At 41.1% G+C, this 24,895-nt stretch overlaps 3 non-coding genes across 3 annotated transcripts; all 3 read left to right on the top strand.

The window, feature by feature from the left end:
- Positions 1-332: 332 nt before the first annotated feature.
- On the top strand, positions 333-405 carry trnav-uac (transfer RNA valine (anticodon UAC)). The gene has a single exon. It is a non-coding gene; the product is annotated as a tRNA-Val (tRNA).
- A 249-nt stretch (positions 406-654) lies between these two features.
- Positions 655-727, top strand: trnav-uac (transfer RNA valine (anticodon UAC)). The gene has a single exon. It is a non-coding gene; the product is annotated as a tRNA-Val (tRNA).
- Positions 728-1,057: 330 nt separating this feature from the next.
- On the top strand, positions 1,058-1,130 carry trnav-uac (transfer RNA valine (anticodon UAC)). Its single transcript has one exon. It is a non-coding gene; the product is annotated as a tRNA-Val (tRNA).
- Positions 1,131-24,895: the final 23,765 nt, after the last annotated feature.

Raw genomic sequence — 24,895 nt, 5'->3', positions numbered from 1 at the left:
TCAGAGAGCTGCTGATCAGAAACAACACGTTCAGTTCCAATGATCTGAAAAAGCTTTTTCTAGTCATCATCAACCTGGACATTAAAGCTGCTGTTTACAGGATCATATTTCATAACCTTCCATGAAGCGTGCAGGTTGTGGAACGACGTCAAAGGATGAGATGTTTGTTTCTTCAGTTTGTCCCTCAGACATCTAAACCTCGCTCTCACTGAAATGCTTTCATTTGTGGATTTGATAAGATGAACACAAATGAACTACAACTCAGTAAAATCATGTCAGTAAAACAGCAGAGATATTAACACACATTATTTGAGATTACTGACAGTCACAGAGGTTCCATAGTGTAGTAGTTATCACGTCTGCTTTACACGCAGAAGGTCCTGGGTTCAATCCCCAGTGGAACCATCACTAACCTTATATGGCTGAAACATGTAAACTTTGTGTCCAGAAGGTCATGTATTCAACCCCCACTGACCCTGATCTCTGTCATATTACCTCCTGACTGAAGTCAATTATGAAATGCTTTCATTTGTGGTTTTGATAGGATGAACACAAATCAACTACAACTCAGTAAAATCATGTCAGTAAAACAGCAGCCTCTCTCACAGTGAAACACTCATATATTTGACAAAACTGAAGAGCAATATAGTAAGAGGTTCCATAGTGTAGTAGTTATCACGTCTGCTTTACACGCAGAAGGTCCTGGGTTCAATCCCCAGTGGAACCAGAACTCTGTTTTATTATCACTGAAATCAGCTGTTAAACCGACATATTCAGGATTGTACAACAATCAAATAAATCCTCACTCTCTGCAGCACCAAGGTATGTCAGACAACTGTCACTGGATTACTTTAAACTGAATACAATTTGAAAACAGCATTGGAAATGTTGAGAAACTAGCAAGAGTCCTGTAGATTTAAAAACACAGCCTTGTTTTGGTAAATGACAGCAGCTAGCAGCACTAGCTCCAAGAGGTGAAACACTCAGATAGTTGAGACTAAACTGTGGTCAGAACAACATTCATCTGCTGATCTGATTAGACCCACCTACACACAGAGGTTCCATAGTGTAGTCGTTATCACGTCTGCTTTACACGCAGAAGGTCCTGGGTTCAATCCCCAGTGGAACCAGAACTCTGTCTTATTTCCATCTTGCTAACAATCAGCTTTAAGGTCAATACTGGATTATAAGACAACCAAACATTTCCTGTCTGATGCTGCACCTGTTTATGAAACCTACAAATAGCAACTTGATCTGATATGAGCTGCGTAACAACATGTTTTAGCACATTAGCGTCAGACACAGAAAGTGAAGCTGCAAAACATCTCATTCTCACGTGAAGATGATGAACATGTCCTTCATCCTGCCTACAAAGCTCTGATTACACCTGTCTGATCACTGATTCAGAGGTTTTACTGTCTCGTGACGGCAGAAGTCGAGCTTTCTGACCAACGTACAAAACAACTTCCTCTACCAAACACTGACCGGAGAAACTTCACCACATCACTCAGCAGCATCCTGAGCATGAAGAGGCTGCTGGTGAAAAGGTAAGAAGGCTGGATGTAAAGATTAAGGTCTACAGTAACCATGGTAACAGGTACACACTGTAACAAACCTCTTTAACAACAAAACAGAACCAACACAGCAATTAATAATACAGAATTAAATATAGAATTTATAAATATCACTACAAAGCTACAAAACTACAAAACTACAAAACTACGCTGAACTATTGTGATATTATTTTAAGGACATTTCCTTCAAACACAGCGAATACTTATATGATTAACTATTAAGTATTAGATCTGATGTCATTTTGATATCAATATTTATTTCTGTTCATAAGCATCAGAAAAACATAAATTACATCCGCTGTGATTCAAAGTTACCAGCAAACTGGTGATTAAACCTCAAACTCTTTATTTGACCTGAAACCTCATGTGTGTGTGTGTGTGTGTGTGTGTGTGTGTGTGTGTGTGTGTGTGTGTGTGTGTGTGTGTGTGTGTGTGTGTGTGTGTATGTGTGTGTGTGTGTGTGTGTGTCAGTGTGTGAGTGTGTGTGTGTGTGTGTGTGTGTGTGTGTGTGTGTGTGTGTGTGTGTGTATGTGTGTGTGTGTGTGTGTGTGTGTGTGTGTGTGTGTGTGTGTGTGTGTGTGTGTGTGTGTGTGTGTGTGTGTGTGTGTGTGTGTGTGTGTGTGTGTGTGTGTGTGTGTGTGTGTTACATCAGAGACTCATTATGTAACAGTGACATCTGCTGGGAACAGAGTGTGTGATGAGCTGCAGCTTCACTGCTGCTGATGACGTGTGTGTTTATCTCTGTTTGTGTGTTTGTGTGTTTGTTTACTTAATTACTTATATAATGCAACCCACCACTTGATGTAACCACATATGAGGATTATACAAAGAAAGTAAAAAAATATATAATAAATGCACTTAAGACGATTAAAGTCCGCTCAGTAAATTAAAATATTAATTATTTTTCTGGTTCCACCTCCTGAAAAACTACATATGACATTTGTCCCTGAATGTTTCATGTGAAAAAAACCACAAAACCTGAGATTTTTTATGTAAAATGGATGTTTTCACATATGAAATGTGTTTCATATGAGATAAATTTACATGAACATTTTATGTATTCAGACTTTACTACATTTCTCAGTTCAACATCATTTAGGTTGCATTTTATTTGTTACTTTTGGTCCTTAAAAAGACTAAAAAAGAATCCAATGAATTAAAAGTCTTAAAAAGAAGAGTCAAATTACTAGCAGCCTCAAAGAACCAGGTAGCAAAGCATTCTGGGAAGTTTTAGGGAAATAATAATCAATTTAAATACAGGACCAAAAAAACTGCATGAATGAAATAACTCATTGGGCAAATATCATATAATTACACAAAAACGTTATAATTAAAGCAGCATTTATTGGATTTATGACCCGACACAGATGTTGTAGCTAACATGTTCCAGCGGGATAATTAGCTCTGGTTTGGTCTCCACCAGCTCCTGAGAAAAGTCATATAGATATAAATACACATCATTTGGTCCATTAGTTTTCTAAAAATAATGACTATGTTTTGGATTCCATCCTACGCGCTCACACTGTTTGTGAATTCACCGCTTCGGTTTCCTTTCAGCCTCCAAACTCTCCGGGCCTCAAACATCAACATCCCTCTGCGTAATAAACGGGGGAAATGAATTTAACTGGGAGTGAATGGAGCCTCTCTGGCATCCATCTAGTCGATTTGTCAGGGGGGCCGTCAGGCTGAGTTTAAGAGCTCTAAACTGGTAGACGATAAAGTTAATCCTTTTATCCGCATCCTTGCCGCAGGGCGACCGAAATAAACGCTGAAATGGGAGTTAGGAGGAATCTGAGGAGGGAAGTCTGAGAAGGAGGAAACAGAAAAGACGAAGAAGAGAAGAGAGAGGGAATTAATAAAGATGTGAAGAGTGTTTTTATTTGACTGGGAGGAGGAGAAGTGAAGACATGTGACTTCATCTAATAGATTTCAGCTTCTCCTCCACTTCCTCCTGCGCTGTGACTTCACCGTGTTCAACGGATAAAAGAGCAACGTGACAACTCTGCTGAGGACGGGGATTAAACTCACACCAGAGAGCCTCACGTCTAACAACGAACTCCGGATAAAAGCCTTCAGCAAAAGGGAAAACGTCGTGTTAAAGAGTGTCGGTGTGTAAATGGTGCTTTCAGGGAATAAATACTCCAACAAAGGGTGTGATAGTCTTTAAATGGCAGTTAACGATTATTTATCACAATTATTAATTGATTTTAGGGACAAAATATTTTGATTACACTTTGAGGCACTTTAATTTAGTGTTGACTTTGGCGCCCCCTGTGGAGAAAAGTGTTAATGTTTCTGAGCACCAGACTCCCTTTTTGGAAAACCTCACCTTTGTGTTTTTATATTATTACTAGGCAACAAGGTGATATATAAATGTTTATTGCAAGACTGTGAGACCCTGCTGCAGTAAAATGAGAGGTTTTCTAAAGGGAGTCTGGTGCCTTGGAAACACTACCACTTTCATCCACAGGGGCCACCAAAATCAACACTAAATCAAAGTTCCTGACAGTAACTTTAAATGTGAAAGTGAGATGAAATGTTTTGTCCCTAAAATCTATACATTTTTGTGAGAAATCATCGTGATCTTAATATTTAAAGACACAGTTAAAGTTAGGTTGAGGCTATTACAAAGCAACAACATAAAGAAAAGGAAGGATGCGATGAAAACTCCACCTCGACCTCCACCTTCTTACTCTCCTACATCTCTACATTAAGGACAAACTACTTCCTGTAATGGTATTGAAACAACACTGGATCCAAACTAGAGCTGCATAGCGGGGCACCGGAGAACCAGAACCAGGACTCTGGTGCCTTGGAAACAATACCACTTTAGTCCACAGGGGCCGCCAAAATCAACACTAAATTAAACTTCACATTTGAAAGTGAGATGAAAAATGTTTTGTTCCTGAAATCAATAAATAATTGTGACAAAATAAACATGTTCTCCATATTGATCAAAGTAATTGTGTTTATAATTTTAGCAATAACCATGCAGACCTAGTTAAAAACCACAAGGTGCAAAAGCGATTCAAGGCTGTTCTTTCATTTCTCACACCTCCTCTGACACTTGAACTCCTCTCAGTTCTTCAGCCTCCATTAATACTTTCAAAACCTGGATGTTCAGTACAAACATTTTAAAGCACTCGGTCCAGGCAGCCTGAAATAAATGTGTGTGTGAGTGAAGTTGGGCGGTGTGACAGCCGTTCATTCATCCCGTTGGTGCAGTGGACTCTCACCTGAGCAGCAGCAGCAGCAGAGAGGCTGAATAAATCACAGCAGCGTCTCCAGACACTCCGGAGCTAAAAACAGGACGGAGGAGACGGAGGAGACGGAGAGAGGCCGGCCGGCTCGTCCCCGTGGAGCGCCGACCAACCTCTGAAATATCTACGCCGCCCTGCGAAGGCCTCGGGCTGCAACGCTCCCAGGAAATACAAGTTTCTACTGCTGCACCAACAAATGACTCAGAAGACGACCATGTACTGTGTGTTTTTAATAACTGGTTCTCTGATTTGATAAGAGCGACAGTACAAGGTTATAACTGGTTCTTTAAAAGGCTGTGTGGTTCCACGAAGAACCATCACCTACTAAAGAACCATTTTATCTATCTATTTAAATTCATATTTGAGTTATTTGATGGTGGGGGATGCCATGATCTGGGGGTGGGGGATGGCACATATATATATATATATATATATATATATATATATATATATATATATATATATATATATATATATACACATACAGTATTCTGTACAATGCAAATGAGCCAAATGATTCACTGTTCATTTTACGTAGTTTCTAATTTTAGAGGATCATTTTCACTACATTCCACTGTTTTGCTGTTTAAATGTAAAACTTTTATCTCGTGTTCCAGAAATCTGTTACTCAAAGAACCATGTATTCTTTGGAAGAACCCTTTTTAGCTGAAGAACCATTTGAAAATAGTTTTTTATTGAACCATCTGGGCCAATAAAGAACTTTTTGGGAAAACGTTCTTTAGAGAAACTTTTTTTTCTTTAAGTTCTTATGAAAACCAGAAATGGTGCCTCAAAGAACCAATTTTAGAAGGTTCTTAGAGGCGCCTTTGTGGGTTCTTAAAAGAACCGAATAAGGAAATGGTTCTATAAAGAACCTTGGCCTAAAATGGTTCTTCACCCTGAGGAACCATTTTCTGTTCCAGATGGCACCTTATTGTTTCTGTGTGTGCAAAGATGTTGTTTCTCAAACAACTTGAATAAATTAATTCTAAAGAAGACTCGACTCAAGATGGAGGAACCTGCGTCTAACTAGAGAAACCAAACCGCTGTGACAGGTGAACAGGGCGACGCGATCAGATGTGAATCCCGACCGCAAAGAGCTGAAATATGCCGTTAATCTGCAGATCTGTGAATGAACAAGAACTACAACTCCTCCTAACTAGTGTCTAAACACATCAGCTCAGAATGATAAAGAAAAGGAAGAAAGATAAATCAACTGGCGATGCTTTCATCCAGCATTCGTAGCTATACTTACGAAACTAAATGTGACCTAATTCGTAGTTATCCCACAACGGTTTTTTGGGATGTCCACCTAATGTTGAACAAGGACATAAAGAAAACTCTAAATCACATGCAGGACCAGTGTAAGGGGAGGATGAGTCCAATAAACCGGAGACGATGTTCTCCCCGTGTGAAACAAGAAGACGACGTTGATGTTTTTGTAGCGTAAGTCACTTCTGTTGTTATTTTAACCCAAACCAAGATCTAAGTAGTTTTGTTGCTGAAACTTAATGAAGTATATCACAAACTTTTCTTAAATCTTACTGAGATTTCAGTGAAGATGGAAGTTTATCTTGAAAAGACTGTATTCATGTAACGAATACAGTTACAGTTGTTGGACTTTAGTAGGAAAAAAAGAGTAACGAGTAACTTTTCATAAGATATCATAAGAACCGTTTTATGAGGACACGTTGGACGACTGAGGCGATTCAGTCCCCAGCAGACGTTTCTGAATCCTGAATCCTAGTTTGACTCATTTATATTAAAGTCAAGATTTTTACTTGAAATCTTTGTGTTTACACATTATGTAACCTCATAGAGGTTGATGTTATTTCTCATTAAAAACTCAAAAACACACTGCTGTTTCTCTGTTTAAATAAAATACTCTGAGTCATTTAGATTGATGCTCTGCCCTAAAAACAGTGTTGTAAGCAGATGACCAATGGTGTGGTGGTATGTAGGTGGAGGGGGGGGGTGTTTGATGTCATTAATATCTCCCCGGGCTCGGGCCCCCGGACCTGAAACCCAGCAGCAGGAGCTCCAACACATCTTTATCTTCCTGGACTGAGCCGCAGCTTGCAGTTCCAGGTGAGAATCCATCATGGCTATTATTACCGGAGGCTCCGCACTGCATCCATCACACACACACACACACACGCAGTCCTATAATACCAACAGGGGACTATGGTTCTACACCCACCAAGTGTGGACCTCTGTTTTCTGGTCATTTTGAGAAAGAAAAAAAAAGAAATGAAAATTGTCCGTTCTCTCCACGTTAACTGATTAATCATCTGATCTTTTGATTAATCATTTAAATAATTATTTCACCACTAAACTGCTGCTTTAAGATGCCATTCATTTTTCTTTCGTCATTACAATTCAAGGTGAGCAGAGGTGAGTCCTTCCTGCAGCAAGGCATGATGGGAGAGGAACAGACAGGTCCAAGAACCCCAATGATCAACATGCCCGTCTGTCTCTCTGTCTGTGGGGAAATCAATGAGCTTGAAATTGAGCTGGTGTTTCCATCAAACAGAAATCCACAATACCATTTTTTTTTAACTCAGGTGTCAATTCCTCACTGAACTCTATGTGACCTATATTTTCTGTGTTAGCCTCCATCATAATGAGTTCACCTCTCCATCAAACTTGCAGTAAATATGTGTGATTCTGTTTATAAATCTAAAAGTTTTCCAGGTTGTTCTTTCACATGTTTTGAAATGTTCTTTTTCTCTCTTTTCCAGTCTTGTTTATCTGCCGGTTCACGTTCAGATTCCTCTGAGCTAAAGTTGTGAAACAGTCGAACATAATTCATCGTTTATGATATCAGACACACGAGCTCCTGCTGCTGTGGCCAGAGATGTGGATTTTCAGACAGCAGGAGATCCCAAACAGACTGATGAACTCCTCATCCTCGGCTCAGGATGAAGCTCGGCCGCCCTAATGAACACGTACGATGTTTGTTCTGCAGCCACAGGAGGTAGATGATGGAGACAGCGGGGTTCACTGCAAACACCAGAAACAGGCTGGTGTTGGTCGAGGACTCGCTGATTCAACACACAGGTGGAACACAAAGACTGAGAGCAAAAAGAGAAGAAAAATAAAACATTGCAATAGAAAACACTTGAAATGAGCGATTTCAGAAAAACAACAAGCAAAAATGAGGCTGGATCTTTTCCATAAGCACCGTTCCTCTGAAGGGGAGGATAACTGACTGACCGATTAGACTGATATGAAATATCGGAATGTGACGGATTCCACCGATCCACATTTTCAGACAAACTTTAGCTGAATGCTAACATCAGCATGCTAACATGCTCACAATGACGATGCTATTTTAATCACCGGAGTTCCCGGCTCGGTTCCTAATTGCTGTAATAAGACTTGTTCTAAGGAGAACATGTTCTCGTAGTGTTTCAGTTGAAATGTGAGCTCATCATTTCCTGTGAAACTGTAAACAGACCTGAATACAAACTGCTGAGTCCGTCACCGACACTGACCTCAGAGCAGTGTGTTCACCTGCAGATTTATACGATACTGTGAGGAAACGTTGTTCAGTTTGAAGACACACACACTGAAACACACACACACACTGAAACACACACACACCTCCAGGCTAAGACTGGCTCCATCAATCAGAGGTGAAAAATCAATGTGTGAAGGACATGAAGAAGAAGAAACCTCCCACCTGAGAAAAACATCAGTTCTATCAGAACAGAATGAACCTGAACGCATCTCAGTTTACAGAAGCCTTCATCGATAACACACCACATGTTGTCATGTGTACAGAGAGTTGTTCTGTTGAGATCGGCTTTACTTCCTTTTTGTTTTAAAGTCCCAAATAACCCACTGTTGAATCTGTACAATAAATACATAAATAAATAATAGCAAAATCAATCATTTTTACCTTAAAACATGTTTTTATTCTTCTCATAACTTAATAAAAGTCGGTATTTAGAAAAGAACTAAAGTAGCGACCCTTGTCTCTGACATAAAACATTGTTATTACCTTAAAATAAGGAAATGCTTCATGTTTAATATATTATTGATGCTGTGCATGAACAAATATACAACAGTCCTCTAGATTAATGTACGGTTTGTTATCTTACACTCACGACGATGTTTAACTCCCTGATAGACAAACTTATATATATGTTATAAATCACCTGTAACAGAGATATAAACAGACTTATTTAGGTTGTAATGATGAAAAAAGAAGCTTAAATTAATATTCTGGTCCTTTTTTTGTTTTTGGTCTCAGTTTTATGCCTGAGTTGAACTTTAATACGGACGTGAACGACGAGCGTTTGGACTTTTTAGTCGTTGGAGATGAAGGACGACATAAACAGTGACCGAGCTGCCGACGGTGCATTCATGTCCTGATGGTGTTTTCTGAACACGTTACAAACAGCTCTGTGTTGCATCAAGGTTTCATCAGCCACATATCACAGAGCAACAGTACAAAGCTCCATCAGGAGCCTGAACGCAGCGCACGGTTCATCTGCCTCTGCAGCATCCAACTGTCAGGAAAAAGAAAATCAAAGAGCAACATGTTTCTGTTCAACAGCAGCCAGAATAAAATAAGAAATAAAAAAACAAACAAAACAGAGACATGAATAAAGCAAACAAATCCCATTAAAGGAATCAGAACAGGAAGAAGTGAGAGAGAGAGAGAGAGAGAGAGAGAGGAAGACAGATGTACGTTAATAATTATGTTTCTCCTTCTGTACCATAAACCATCAACAATACCTAAAGTTACATAATGTACCATCATTTTGTAACATTTTAATTTTAGTTAAACTGCAGTTTTATTAGAAATGATTCCTGAATTCATATTATCAGGTGATGAACGTGACTCGCGCTCATTTAAAGAGAGACATGTTTTCTCTTTGTTCATGTTTTGACTCATCTACGATCCTTTTACTCAAAATACCATCATTTTAAATACAATGTTTTAACATTTCTAATCTATCAATGCTAGTGAGGAAACTTAAATGTAACAGCCACTGCTTTTTGGAAGAAGTTAGTTACTTTAGAGCGTTATTGTTCCTCAAACTTTTACTTAATTTCTGTATTTAAAATACAAATTACAATGTGAATCAACTCATTAACCTTCTGCGAACATATATCCAACCTCATGACATCACGCTGATGCTTCCCACATGAGATACCTAAAAGTCAACTTTATAGATCAGTCAGATGTGTTTGCAAACCTTATTAAATAAATATGTTGTCATCTTACATGTATGAAGCAGCAAAGACCAACAATAAAATAAGAATAAAAGATCTATGGAGATGCAGGACGAGGTAAATGTCTTGTTCTTTCTACAAACAAACACATAAATCAGTTTTATAAACTATAATCACTGTGAATGAGACACATTTAAGTTGTTGATGAGACTGTTTTCAGAAGTCGGTCCAGTTGTGATATTAAAGGAGGGAAGAGACAAAATGTCCTCCTAAACCACAACAACACACTCACACCAGCCTTCCCTTCCTATATTTCCACACGGGTAGAATTATGAAGATCAGTGTTAAAAGCCTCAACGTACACATCCATAGTGGACCTTTTCTGTGACGGACAGATGGAGCCGGCGGCGGCGATGTTGCCGTGGTTACGTCACATTGTGTGGTAACCTCCTTCTGGGAGCCGACTGAGGAGGTGAAAGGAGACGCCGAGCCGAACCTCACCGTCAGGAGGTGAGAGCCAGGGCGACGAATCAAACGCACACGTCTTCACCTACACAACCTGCAGGTCTTCATCATCATCATCATCATCATCATCATCATCATCATCATCACCACTGAGGATCGGCTGTAGGACCTTCAGGAGAAGGCGTGTAGATAGAATGACTCTTCAAAGGAAACACGTGTCATTTTTATGCAATTTAGGATTTCCACGTGTAATTAATTCAAGTAATTATTTATGCGTGGGCCGATTTCATAATCCGATATTAGCCTAATGCTGTTACATCATTATATGAACATATGCTGTCAGACTCTGAGCAGATATGTTAGCATTGATTTTTATATAATTTACTATAGAAGTCCAGCAGAGTGCTCATCTACTGCCGGTACAGTGACGAGCCGGTCGACATGAGAAGAAAGAAGCAATTGTGTTTGATAACCATGTGTCTATATAAAAAAATAATAATAATAACAATAATAATAATAATAAACAGGCTTTTACTTCCTGATATCGGACTTTTCATCTGTCCCTATAATCCTGTATCGGCCACTTTGTAACCATGAAACTGTTGCAGTTAGTTTTTTAGGCAACAAAACCACTAAGTTTTAAAATAAAATCATCTTGGTTGGACTTAAAATAAATACGTGAACTAAGTAAAATACGTACGTAAACAACGTAACATCAGTTCTGAATACAAGCCACAAACGCAATTAACGTCACTTTTTAAAATAAACTAAAAAAACCTGTTTGGGTGATCGGTCTCCTGGTTGTCAGTCCTGTGTTTGTCTGACTCTGAAGTCCGTCCACATGACACACAAAGCCAGACAGGTGTTCTGACTTCACGCTTAAATAAAAAGCTTCTATCTAATGAATCTTTCTCTATTCAGTTTGTTTGCAGCTGAATGAGACCGACCCAGAGACAGTTATATCCCCAGCCTCCTTTAAGATCACACACACACACACACACACACACAAACACAGCAGGAGCCTCAGTGGAAACGTTTGAAGGACTTGCAGAGGTGGATGCAGCAGCAGAAATCAGACGGTGATGATGAAGATGATGATAGTAACGAGTGAAGAGGAGGAGGAGGTGATATAATGAAAGAATCCTGCAGGTCGTTACGCAACACGCTCTCCAAATTCAGAGTGAAATATGAGAGGAGTGTGTTCAAACACCACCTGTGGTGTGTGTGTGTGTGTGTGTGTGTGTGTGTGTGTGTGTGTGTGTGTGTGTGTGTGTGTGTGTGTGTGTGTGTGTGTGTGTGTGTGTGTGTGTGTGTGTGTGTGTGTGATAACAGAGAGCAGCCTCATTAGAATAGTTATGAAGAGGGACACAGGAAGCTTTCTAGTAACAGAACAAGCAAGAAAAGTTTCCTAATTCAGAAGAAACAAAGAGTGAAGCTTCCTCGTTATGGAGGAAGGAAGTATCCTTATTAGGAAGCAAGGAAAGGTAAGGTCCCTTAGTGTGAAAGGAAGAAGGGGAGTAAAGATTTCTAGTTGTTGAGCTAGAGAAATAGAAGCTTCCTGTTTAGGGAGAAGAGGACGACGGACGCCGTCTAATTAGAGATCAAGGAAGTGTGAAGTGTCCTTGTTAAGGAACAAGTTAGGAGGCTTCCAGGTTAGGAACTAGGATCCTCGGTCGGGGGAAAGGAATGAGGATGCTACGTAATAAGGACACAAGGATGAAGGAAACCCTTAAGGATATGGAGGAAGGATGGAGGAAGCTTCTTAAATAGAGAGAGAGGAATTAAGGAGCAAATACTGAAGTGTTCGAGCTACATAGGGGGCTTTTTATTATGATATCTTGTCCCCTCGATCGTTTCCTTCCTCCTCTGCTCGTGTCTTTGTCCCGCCCACGGGAGACGCGAGCAGAGGAGGCGAGGAAAAGAAAGGAGGAGAGAGGAGTCGAGGCAACAGGCATTAAACAAACAATCAGCTTCAGTTTTATAAAAATATATATTAAAGAATAAATGTTTGCATGGAAAGTATCCTACAAAGTAAGAGTGCTAAAATACATCCAAAGAATAAAATCTGTGTTCCCCCCCAGTTCATTTAGCAGGAGGGGAGCGTCCAATCAGAGTTTAATTTGAGAAGGAGGGAGAGGAGGAGACGAGGGGAGGAAGGAGAGGAAGGAGAGGAAGGAAAGGAAGGGAGGGAATATTAACCAGGAAGGACGCAACGGTTATTTAAAAAAAAAAAAAAGATCTGTAAGAAATGTAAACATCCTCATAAACCTCATCACACACACACACACACACACACACACACACACACACACACACACACACACACACACAGACACACACACACACACACACACACACACACACACACACACACACACACACACACATACACACAGAGGAGATATCTGAAACTAAAATAAACAGTCGACTGATTCTGGACGTTAAACGGTTTCCATCATCGGCCTCCCACTCACTGTGTGTGTGTGTGTGTGTGTGTGTGTGTGTGTGTGTGTGTGTGTGTGTGTGTGTGTGTGTGTGTGTGTGTGTGTGTCTGTGTGTGTGTGTGTGTGTCTGTGTGTGTGTGTGTGTGTGTGTGTGTGTGTGTGTGTGTGTGTGTGTGTGTGTGTGTGTGTGTGTGTGTGTGTGTGTGCCTCAGGGTTTGACCGCTGACAGATCGTTGAGTTTGTGTTTCAGAGCCGTGAAGCGTTTTTTACCTCGCTTTCTGTCGGTTTCTGTTTTTCCAGCGGCCCCTGAATGCATCGCTCTTTTTCAGATGACTCCTTTTCTTTCACTGATACAAACTAAAGAATGCCTCCTCCTCCTCCTTCCTTGCTCCCTAAACTAGGAAGGATCCTTCTTTAAATTAGGAATCTTCTGCATCCTTCCTTCCTTGCTCAGGAGCTTGGATGCTTCCTTCTTTATCCCTGACTAAGAGGCTTCCTTCTTCCTTGTGACACAATTAGATGGTTTCCTCTTTCATTTCTCCCTAAAAAGATTCTCTCTCTCCTTCGTTGCATCCTAACTCGGGAGCTTCACTGTTCCTTGTTCCCTACCTAGGAGACTTCTCCTTTACTTGCACCCATTAAGCTTTTATTCTCACCTCCTTGCTCCCTAATAATAAAACTATCCTCCCTTCTCTACATTTCTCCTTCCCTTGCTGTTTCCATGTAATACCTCACATTACTCTAGAATCTCCAGCTTTCCTCTTATTTTTCCCTAAAAAGAATTCCTCCTTCCTACATCATAAGACCTAACAGTCCAAAGAAAGCTTCTTCTTCTTTCCATGAAGCGTTTTCCCTCCTTGCATCCTTATAATGATGTTTCCTTCTTCCTTGCTCCGTAGTTATATTTCTTTTGCTTCCTACTGCAGTTGTCCTTCATTTCTTTCCTTCCACTTTTTCCTAAACTGGGAAGCTTATTACAGCATCTAAGATCCACAATCTGTTTTAAGACTTTTTGGCAAAACTGGTGTCCCTGTTTAGAAAATGTAACAAAACACACGCCAGATCTTTTTTTTAATATCTATCGGTTACCTATTAATATCCACATGCACCACTCTTCACATATTCATGAATAAAATCCACAGCAGAGAAAATATGTCTCTTTTAAAGCTCCTGTTATTTTCTTCTTCACAAACTGAGGTGAATAACAGGAGTTTCCAATAAAACATTATGACTGTTGTGTGATCTGTTTACCGTACGACTGCTGACAAACCAGGTCGCTTTAAAACGTCTGGTGCTCCCTTAATCTAAAACGCACCAACGTTACATTACATCACAACCCAATATTCTCAGATAAAAACCCAAATACACTGCACATGACAGCACGTTGTACCAACAGTATAAGAACGATTCATAATTTAATACATTTCATAATCTAAAACTGTCACACAGCTCAGACTTTTTCTTTCTTTAAGCTCTCTGAGACGGTTTCTTAAGTCAAAGAAAACAGACGATGCCTTTAAGACGCCTGGGACAAAAGCTGGTTACCTGAACTTTATTACTCACTGAATACAGAATATCTGTCACGGAGGACGACGGCTCCCCGCTGTCCTTTAAAAAATAAAACAAAGACCCTCAGGTTGTTTTCACTTTGTGCTTTCAATCTTCTCCTTAAACATCTAATCTGGGAAACAGAAACGAGGATGTGTGGAGCTCCTGAGGGTGAAGAACAGAGCGGAGAGGAGTCCTCCAGCAAAGTGAAACTCTGTCTTCACTTTGGTTAACTTTGCTCAAAGTTACAGGAGACGAACAAACCATCAGAAGAGGATCCATCGAGAAAGACACCACGACCTCCACCAAGATGATTATACAACGACAACCTGTGTGTATGTGTGTGTGTGTGTGTGTGTGTGTGTGTGTGTGTGTGTGTGTGTGTGTGTGTGTGTGTGTGTGTGTGTGTGTGTGTGTGTGTGTCAGGTCAGTCTAAGAATACCAGCTCAGGCCGACCCGCCAAAATAAAGGATGGGAGAACCGTTCTCATCTATCACCGGAGCATCGTCCCACTTTCGGAGAAGAAGACGCCTCTCTGCGTTCTCCTCTTCTGGAGATTGTGAGAGTCGAGCGGTGATCAAGGTGAACGTTACGCCGAAGCAAAGTCACCGCAGAGGACTCGACGGAGGGAAACTTTGCTCCAGCGCTGTGATGGACCATTAGAATTTGAAGGAACCAATGAAAAGGCATTTATTTTCTAGGAATGTGAAGTATTTCTTGTTGGACGTTGAGAACGTTGGACATGAAGAATGTAAACCAATGGGGTTTATGTTGGACAAGCAGCCGTCTGATTGGATAGTTAAAAACGTATCACTTATCGTGTCTTTCACTTTCTGTTTTACACTCATGGCCAAAAGTATGTGGACACGAGACCATACCCCTCTATGTGATCCTGGATCCTTGTTGTCCTGCTCTACCAGCCTCATGTCTACTGGTTTCAGTCTTTCCTCCAGATGTTGATCACTGAGGTCAGTAGATCTGAACTGGATCCATAAAGAAAACAGAAACATCATTCTTCCATCTCTCTCTCTTTCTCAGCAGGTTTTCTGTTTTCTTTATGATCCAGTTTTGTGATGTTGAGTCAAACACAAACTGCTGACACAACGATGTCTCAAACATTCTTATGTCCATATATTCTGTAGTCTCATTTGTTTCTTTCACTCTCTCCTCTCTCTCAGCAGGAGACAGTGATTGGTTAAAGTCGGTGGCTATCCGGCTCCTGATTGGCTGACACACAGCAGAGTGGGATCAAAGAGATCTCTGCTGTTTTGGCCTGAAGCTCAGAGAAGCAGGAGGCCACACCGTGTGACGTTCACTGACTCGCCCTCACACAGCGCTGCAGAACGAGAACACACATTTATTTTTGACTTTTTAATATTTTAACTGGAGGACTTCCTGCTGCTCTTTGAGGGTTTTGATGGGACTGGATGTCTGACTTGTCCTTCAAAACCTTCAAAACATCTTTAAATAAGGTCCATCGCTCGCAATCTACTAACCTGCGTCATATATGCTACCATGCTTTGTGATCAAATGAAATACATTACAAATTCACACAGGAAACATTATGCAGACATCAACTCTGCATAATGAGGATGAAAGAAAGTGAAAATAACAGAAGGTTGTGGATTCAGCTTTTTTGTCTTTAAGTGAAAACTAAATATTTTAGATTTTAACCTTTTCTTTCTTGCATATTCCTTTTCATTTCATATCTTTTCAACATGTAATATTATCTACAGTCTCTCCTGTACACCATATTTTAAGCTTTACATACAGAAATGTTGCTGCACAGGTTTAAAGGAGAGTCATCACATGAACTGCTTATTTACAACACAGATTCATAATTCATAATTTATTTCAGAGTAAAAATAATGATCTTGTAAATCAGCTCATTGCAGCATGTTAGTGAGTCGGAACTGTTGACCCTTTTTTAAACAAATGTAAAGATGTATTTCCGAATTCTTTAGGTCAGCGAGGTTGTTTAAGGTTGTGATAGAGAAGCCAGGGTTGTTCCTTTAGACGTCACCAGACAGTCACCTGCTCCACAGATGAACCCAGATGTTCTCCTGGCTCTACGTGGAGCCTCTGGATGGATTTCTGAGGAGCTTCTCTGTCGGAGTGCGATGACGTCTCGTGAACGTCTGCACGATTCTGCAGAGGAGACGTCAGCAGTGAACCGAGGCCTCAGAGCTGCAGCAGCTCTCGTTCGGAGCCGCCGACTGACACCAGATCAGATCCGGCTGACAGGAAACACCTGCTTTGATCTCAGCTGACTGGTTGGGTTTTGCATTTCAAAGAGCTGCTGGCTGTCAGTGTTTGGAAGACTCCACGGTCCAGAATGAGATGAGACGAGGCTTGAATTATTTCAGTAGGATCATATTCTCTACCGTAAAGGGAACATTTAAGGTCTGATTCAGATTCAGTTAGGACTGAGTTTGGGGCCAAAATCTGATTCACTGAGACAGCAGCTCTTTGCATGTCATAAAATCCAGATATTCCACTGCTTCCTTTTGGAACGAGGAACATGTTCTCACTCGTCAAACACCAACGCCTACACTTCAAACTATGAGCTCTCTTTCTAAAATGTACTTCCAACGTAGGCTTACTTTAGAGGTCAGGAGACGTTTTCACAGGTCGTTATCGGTATGAAGCGTGTGGTCTCTCTTCAGATAGATAGAGAGCATGGTGGTTAGCAAAACCCCTTCAGCTGAAATGATCTGTATTTAATTCCTGATATCGGCCAGTTAATCGGCTATTTTTACGTCCAAACTATCGTTATTATGTCCTCCTTTAAAATTTGGTCAACTTCTACTTTATTAGCACAACAAAACTACTTGTTAAGGTTTAGCAAAAGATCACAAACAGGGGGTGAAAGTCCTGTGTTTGTTTTACCTGTAAACACACACACACACACACACACACACACACACACACTCGCCCTACAGGACTTATATTACTACATCAGCTGTTCTGAACATCTAATGATGTGGAGTTAGTAGAACGTATTAGACGCTGAGGGCAACTGACTAAGCAACGGTATTTCATACATTTGGAGTGAGAACGGGATGATGACGTGCTTTCCTCAACTTTATTTTCAGCTGCAGATAGATTCACCCTCAACGTCGGCGGGATTCTGAGCTGATCGTCATAGCGACGCGGTGTAAACGGCCGTGACATCCACCTTCAACGCGACACAGAGTGTGTTCTCTTACTGGATCCTTTCGTCTGAACCCAAACAGAGGAGCGTCTGTACCTCATCAGTTGACCACCGTCTGCTTTATGTGCAGCCGTATTTTAAAATCTGGGTCAAGTTACTAAAAAAATTGCTAAATGTGCACAAACACAGGTGGATAGAAACAGAAGGTTCAGAGGCTCAGAGCGGAGCAGGTGGAGGTGGGTTTAATATTTATGTTAATGCAGCCAAAAGAAAGTTGAGTTGCAGTCTGCAGTGATTTTAATGTTCATCAAGGGTTCATATTTGATAAAACACAAGGAAACAGTCCACTATGCATCAGATATTGTGTCTCTTAAATCCGTCCTGCTCTGTTGTGTGTTTCATCCTCTTCAACCCTTTAAATGATTCATGTTGAATCACAGATGGTAAATCATAATTGTATGAATCACTAAATGACATAAACCAAAAGTGTCTTCTGTAGCTGGAGGGGAGAACAACCCTGGTGATGTCATAGTGATGTCATAGTGATGTCATCAGGGTTATCGTTAGTTTCATTCTCTCATGAAGCTGCTTCAACATCATCACACCAACCAGAGAGAAGGAAGAGCCTGAAACCAGCACACACACACACACACACACACACACACACACACACACACACACACACACACACACACACACACACACACACACACACACACACACACACACACACACAGGAGTCTATCACCTTGACCACGCTGCTTTTTTACTTTTATGATGATAAACTGAAGGACAAGCTGGTCTGCTTTCTGTAAAACTCACACACACACACACACACACACACACAGACACACACACACACACAGTTACACACACACACACACACACACACACACACACACACACACACACACACACACACAGTTTACACACACACACACACACACTAGTTTTCATCTCAGATAGAAAAACAAACATCATGTGTGGCTCCCTGGTGGATTCACAGAGAGAAAAATAATCAGACGCAGAAAAACTTCTTTCATTTTTCTTTTGGTTTCAGATATTCAGGGACTCCAAGTCCTCAGACACACACACACACACACACACACACACACACACACACACACACACACACACACACACACACACACACACACACACACACACACACACACACACACAGCAGGGATCTAACAGTGGGTCTTTACTGAGGCGTTTCTTCGTCTCAGTGCTGCTATAGATCCATAGAGTTCAGTTCACCAAAGAGTCCATTGATATGTGGAGTTGATCAGATATCAATATCAATACAGCCTAAAGTACTGGATCAGGGATCAGATTGATCATTTATCAGTTTATTTATGCAACAAAGGAACGAAGATCACACACTCCGAACATCCGGATTGATACTGAGCATGTGCAACTCTAAATATGAAAGTACTCGTTTTGGAAAAAAGGATCGCTGCGTCCAAAATCAATAATGAAAGTATCTAACAGTAATCTGTCGTGAGCTGCACATGCTCAGTAGCGATCGTTCAGGTGCTGGAGGAGAGTGTAGCGTTAGCCATAGCTAGCATATTTAACACTGGAGAACGTTCTATGAATTCGTTCTCTGTATGTGTTCGTGTTTTAAAAAGGTTTTAAACTGAACCAGGACATTCAATCATGACGCCACATCCATACAGGGTCAGCTGATTAAATAACTATATGTATTTGTTTATAACTATATCAAGTTCAGACATAAAAAATAAATGTATCAGATCATCATTTAAATGACCCACTGATGTTTCACCGCTTTGTGAGAATTTGCCCAAAAAGCTCAGAGTTAACAAGTTGAAATATATTCTTAAGTGTATTGAGGTTTTTATTTTAGCAGTTCTATGGTTCAAAAGAACAGTTTATATTTACATCATTTTAACTTGAACTCAGTAGCTTGTCAGTTTCTTGTTTTTGGCAAGTAAAGTCAAGATGCAAGACGCAAAGCAACTACAAAGAGATGCAAAACGAACAAAAAGAGACACATTTTAAACAGAGTTCAAACAACAATTAAAAAAATATTTTTTAATCTGTAGCCTTTGCTCTTATGTTGGAACGGTGGGGGCTCCTCTTTGCCCGAGGGCTCATTTTCTCATAATCCATAAATGGGTTTGGCCGTAATCGGCTGGACATCACAGAGTCTGACTCCATCGGTGGATCAGAGACCTTTGTGATTCTTATCCCTGATTATTCTCATGAGAGAGCAGCTCTGTCGACCTCTGCAGAGGCTGTGACTGAAACTCATCAGTTCATTATCAATGCAGAATATTAACTATTGGATTTCATTACCAGTTGTGCTTTTGCTCAGTGATGCTAATGCATGGAGGAGAAAGATCTGGAGAAAGTCCTGACATCAAGGAGGAACAGCAGGAGGTCAAAGACGTAACATCCACCCGAGAGAAAATGATCTGAACTGCAGAAGTACGGAGCCCCCCCGGTGGTGTTATGGGAAAAAACGAAAAGATGTGTAAATGCATGTGGAGACCGAGGAAACGATTAGTGGACTGTGCTCTCTGTTTCCTGCCTGCTATTAGTACAATGTGGTTTTAAATGAAGACGTTTCTTTTCTTCTTGATTCACAAAAGAAACAAACTAAACAAAGCTTAAACTGATTCTTCTTCAGTTTATTCAACATCTGCACTGAGAGCATCCTAATCCGACGCCGTCTGCTCCACGTCACTGCAGAGATCCACGTTTGCCACGCCGGCGTCTTCAGCTCTAATCCCACACAAGAGTTCAGCTCGTTCTGCATCCACGTCACGGCCGATCTGCACCGAAACAACCAGATAAACACTTCTGACTGATGAAGACAATTGCTCTTCACACACTGTGTGCAAGAACAAAGAGGAGGCAAGAATAGCTTTGTATGCAAATCAACCCCTCGTACCCGCTCCACCTCCACCGACGCTGGAAAAAACACGCCGACATCAAAGGGAGCTGCTGAGTCGACTGCAGCGTGCAGAAGGAGGTTGATCGGGATTCAGCAGTTAAATGACGGTTCACTTTAATCCTGCAGGCAAACTTCACCTGAACACACACACACACACACACACACACACACACACACACACACACACACACACACACACACACACACACACACACACACACACACACACACACACATAGCAGTCAGAATAACATGAATAAAACTGGTGCAATTAACTGCGGTTACATACAAAGTGTGACTATAGAAACAGTGAATGCAGCTTGAGTTATGTCATGATCTCTCACATGACAGCGTTTGGTTTTCTGACGTCTACAAAGCAGTGATAGTTGCTATTTTGGTCATGCGTTATGATTATCGTTGGTATCTACATGGAGGTAAAGTCTCTCCTCCTCGCCAGCATTCCACTTGAATAAACTCAAATCATCCTGTGTGAGTAACAGATGACTTCCTGTTTGGTGTGAATGCAGCCTAAAGGCCTTTAAACAAACGGGGCGTGACACATAGACGGCATGAAAATACTCACATGCAAATATTTTGCATTAAAACAATTCATAGGGGCAGATATGCAAATGTGTGACTGTTGCAGCACTTTTTTACTAAAAGTCTCACAGTCAGAGGATATACTACCAGATCATATTCATATTCTGTCTTCTGTCCGTCCTAAAGAGAAACCACTCAGAACTTCTGATAACACTCACTATGGAGGTGACTTTGCTCCGAGTTAAACATCCTGAGATAAAATATTGTTCAATATTTTCGGTATCTAAAAGTCAAATTACTGCTACGGGTTCCAGATGAATTTGATACTTTCATTAGTGAAATGATTTGAACACTTTAATGAACTTATTTGAGGTTTCCTCTAATGAATATGTGCAGCAGAAGATAAAGGAAGGTTTGAGCAGAGAGAGTTAACTGTTTCTGATCTCAGCTGTCAGTCGTCTGTCAGCAGACGGATCGACCTCATCATTTAATCATTACAGGCTGAACTCTGATGATATCTGAAGCTGTGAAGGATGTTCACGCAGCTTCTCCTCAGCTGATTCATTGTGTCTGTAGTCACACAGGAGGATAAACTTATATTCAAACTGTTTTTAATTGACTTTGCATCACCAGTGAACAGACCGACCACAGACACATGAGTATGAATCAGTAATAACAAACAGTTATCCGCATAGAATTAGATGCTTTGCAGGAATAGGCCTACAAGGCAGTCGGTCTGGATTTGCTTTTTTATGTAGAATTAAAACCCAATAAATAGATTTTTACCAGACGTCAACCTTAGTGTCTGTAAAGTGAAGTCAAAGCTTCCTGTGTTAAAGCTGCATTCTCTCTCCTGTCCACCAGGGGGCGACTCCTCTGGTTGTATAGAAGTCTATGAGAAAATGACTCTACTTCTCTCTTGATTTATTCCCTCAGTAAACATTGTAAACATGAGTTTATGGTCTCAATCTCTAGTTTCAAGTCTTCTTCAATACAGCATGATGTTCATTTAGTAAATGATGCTCCATTTAGAGTCAAACAGACCATAAAGCAGGGGATGCTTTAGGGCGGGGCTACACACTGATTGACAGGTCCACACCAGAGACGTATACGGCGTCTCTACGTCACTCCTCCTCAGTCCATATATGGTCACTTCTATTTATTGGTGACCAGAAAACAAGATGGTGACGTTTAAATCACCAAACTCGAGGCATGAAAACGTCACTCCACAAACCAATGAGTGAGTTTTGAACCAGTTTCATTTCCATGTTGTGCTTCGTTCCTGCTAATGAACAAATCTTTGCATCAAAATGAGACTTACATTAAAGTTTCTTCTTCACCTGAATGCAGTTCATTACTCTTCTGCTCTGGACTGAAGCCGAAACATGGAGACATGACAGCTCCCTGAAAAGAGAAGCCAAAACATCTGGATCTCCCCCTGGTGTCCGGCTGTCAGATTAGGAAGCGTTTGATTTGATATGAAGCAGAGTTTTCCATGAGCGGAGCATTTTAAAACATCAACATCCCAATGTGAGACGCCAAAATCATGACATTCTAAAAAATGTGCAGCCCTTAAGTTTATGAGACAATCTGTAAACCTCGTCTGAATAAGGTGGCAACATCTGGATGCAACACCTCTAATCTACAAACAAACCAACAACCGCACCACAAGAGCGAGGCTGCAAGAATGAGCACCGCGGCGGAACCTCGACCGAAGAGGACGGACACATGGACGTTAAAGATCAAAGTACGACAGTTTACAAAGGTCCGATGTAATCAGAGCATCGGTGTTTTCACGAGTTCATGAACTGAAAACCTCCTCACTGTGGTGTCTCTGCTAGGGAATGCATTATAAATCAATGATGGACCCTCACAAGTGTAGATACGTGTGTGTGTGTGTGTGTGTGTGTGTGTGTGTGTGTGTGTGTGTGTGTGTGTGTGTGTGTGTGTGTGTGTGTGTGTGTGTGTGTGTGTGTGTGTGTGTGTGTGTCAGAGGCTGCTGGGAGCGGTCTAATCTCTGCAGGAGGAAACATAGACTGTGACAGATTCTCAGATTTTCTGTGAAACTGGAGTCAGCCAGAGGTTCTTAAAGAGACAGCGACAGTTCTCCAGCTTCTCTGTTTGAGAACACACCACAGGTAGACATCTGCTGTTAATCAACCAATCAATCAATCAATCAATCAATCAATCAACCAATCAATCAGTGGTAGTTTGAGGACGACTCAGAGACGTTCTCCGTCTTCTTTAACTCGGCTGCTCCGACCATCTGGACTCTCTGACGGTCCAACCAGGAGGCGACTCTCTTTACCTGATGACTGATATCTGAGGTCAGATCAGCCACCTGTCGGGGAGGAAGGGAGGAGGAAGAGGAAGGAAAAGGAGGAAGGGAGGACAAAGAGGTGGAAGAGGAAGAAGGGGAGGAAGAGGACGAAGAGGAGAAAAAGGAAGGAAGAGGATGAAGAGGAGGAAGAGGAAGGAAGAGGAGGAAGAGGAGGAAGGAAGGAAGAGGAGGAAGAGGAGGAAGAGGAAGGAAGAGGACGAAGAGGAGGAAAAGGAAGGAAGAGGAGGAAGAGGAGGAAGGAAGGAAGAGGAGGAAGAGGAGGAAGAGGAGGAAGGAAGGACAGCAGGAGGCACCCAGACAAATATTAAAATGATCTAGATCAACTCAGGAGCCAAAGCTAAATGTCGGGGGGTTTGGTTCCTGAGGTCCTTCCATGTCTGTCCAGTATGTCATCAGTTTACCTGATTAGACAACTTTGTGAAATTGTCAAAATGATCAAATCAGTTCATATGAGTTACGGCCAAAAACTTGATTTGTGAGCTCACAGTGAACCAACCAGTCCACAAAGCCATCGCTGACGTCACCATGACTACGTCCACTTCTTATACACAGTCTGTGGTCGCCGTACAACACAGACGACGAGTCACTGACCGAAACACGCTGTCAGTACTCTATTAATTATGTAATCCTTTAAATGAGGCACAGCAGCAGGAAACAGATGCTGCTGACCATCAACCTCAGCTGTACTTTGTGTTAACTCGGGCTGCACCAAGTAGTTTGAAGCTTCATTCATAACGTTCATATCCAAATGAGTAGGTTCATCATTAATAACTCACAGAAAGATTACATGCAACCTTCTACATTCTCTCTCTCACACACAGCGTTTCATCTTTGTAACTGTCTCAGCCCTCAGTCCAAAAGTCGACATTTATTAGCCTTTCATAAATACATTCTTACTGCATTAGAAAGACGTGTTTCTGTCAGGAGGCACTAGTATTAACAGGGCAGTACTTTTAGAACCAGAAATGTTTAGAACTCATCCTGTGTGAGGAGAGAGAACACATGAGGACAACATCTGTATTAAAAGATGGATTCAACCAAAAACATTCTGGAGACAAACGCTGAGCAGGACAGAGAAGACATGCTGTCACTGCAGACACTGAAGTCCTCACAAGATGATGTTTATTACTGAACGATCTGTTCATTGTTTGGTCTGGATTATTGTGCAAAAATAGTTAAAGATGCCCGCCATCATATCTCAGATTCCTGTTGACTTTTGTCCAAAACCCTAAAATAATCAATTTAATATCACAGAAGACAAAAAAAGTTACATTTTTGCTTCAATAAAGGGAGACTTAAACTGTTGACAACTACGTTTCAGTCAGTCGAGCTCATCTCTTTGACGTTGTTTGTGCTGTGAAGATGATTCTGTCAGTCAATCAGACTTTGATGCTTAAAGCTCCTCAGAAAGACGTTCATGATACAAAGAGCCAAACTTCCCCCTGTGTGATGAAGAATA

This window comes from Anoplopoma fimbria, chromosome 2 (genome assembly GCF_027596085.1).
Source record: "Anoplopoma fimbria isolate UVic2021 breed Golden Eagle Sablefish chromosome 2, Afim_UVic_2022, whole genome shotgun sequence".
Classification (NCBI taxonomy): domain Eukaryota; kingdom Metazoa; phylum Chordata; class Actinopteri; order Perciformes; family Anoplopomatidae; genus Anoplopoma; species Anoplopoma fimbria.
Note: the sequence above shows the minus strand (reverse complement) of the source record. Positions and strands in the feature narration are given on the sequence as shown.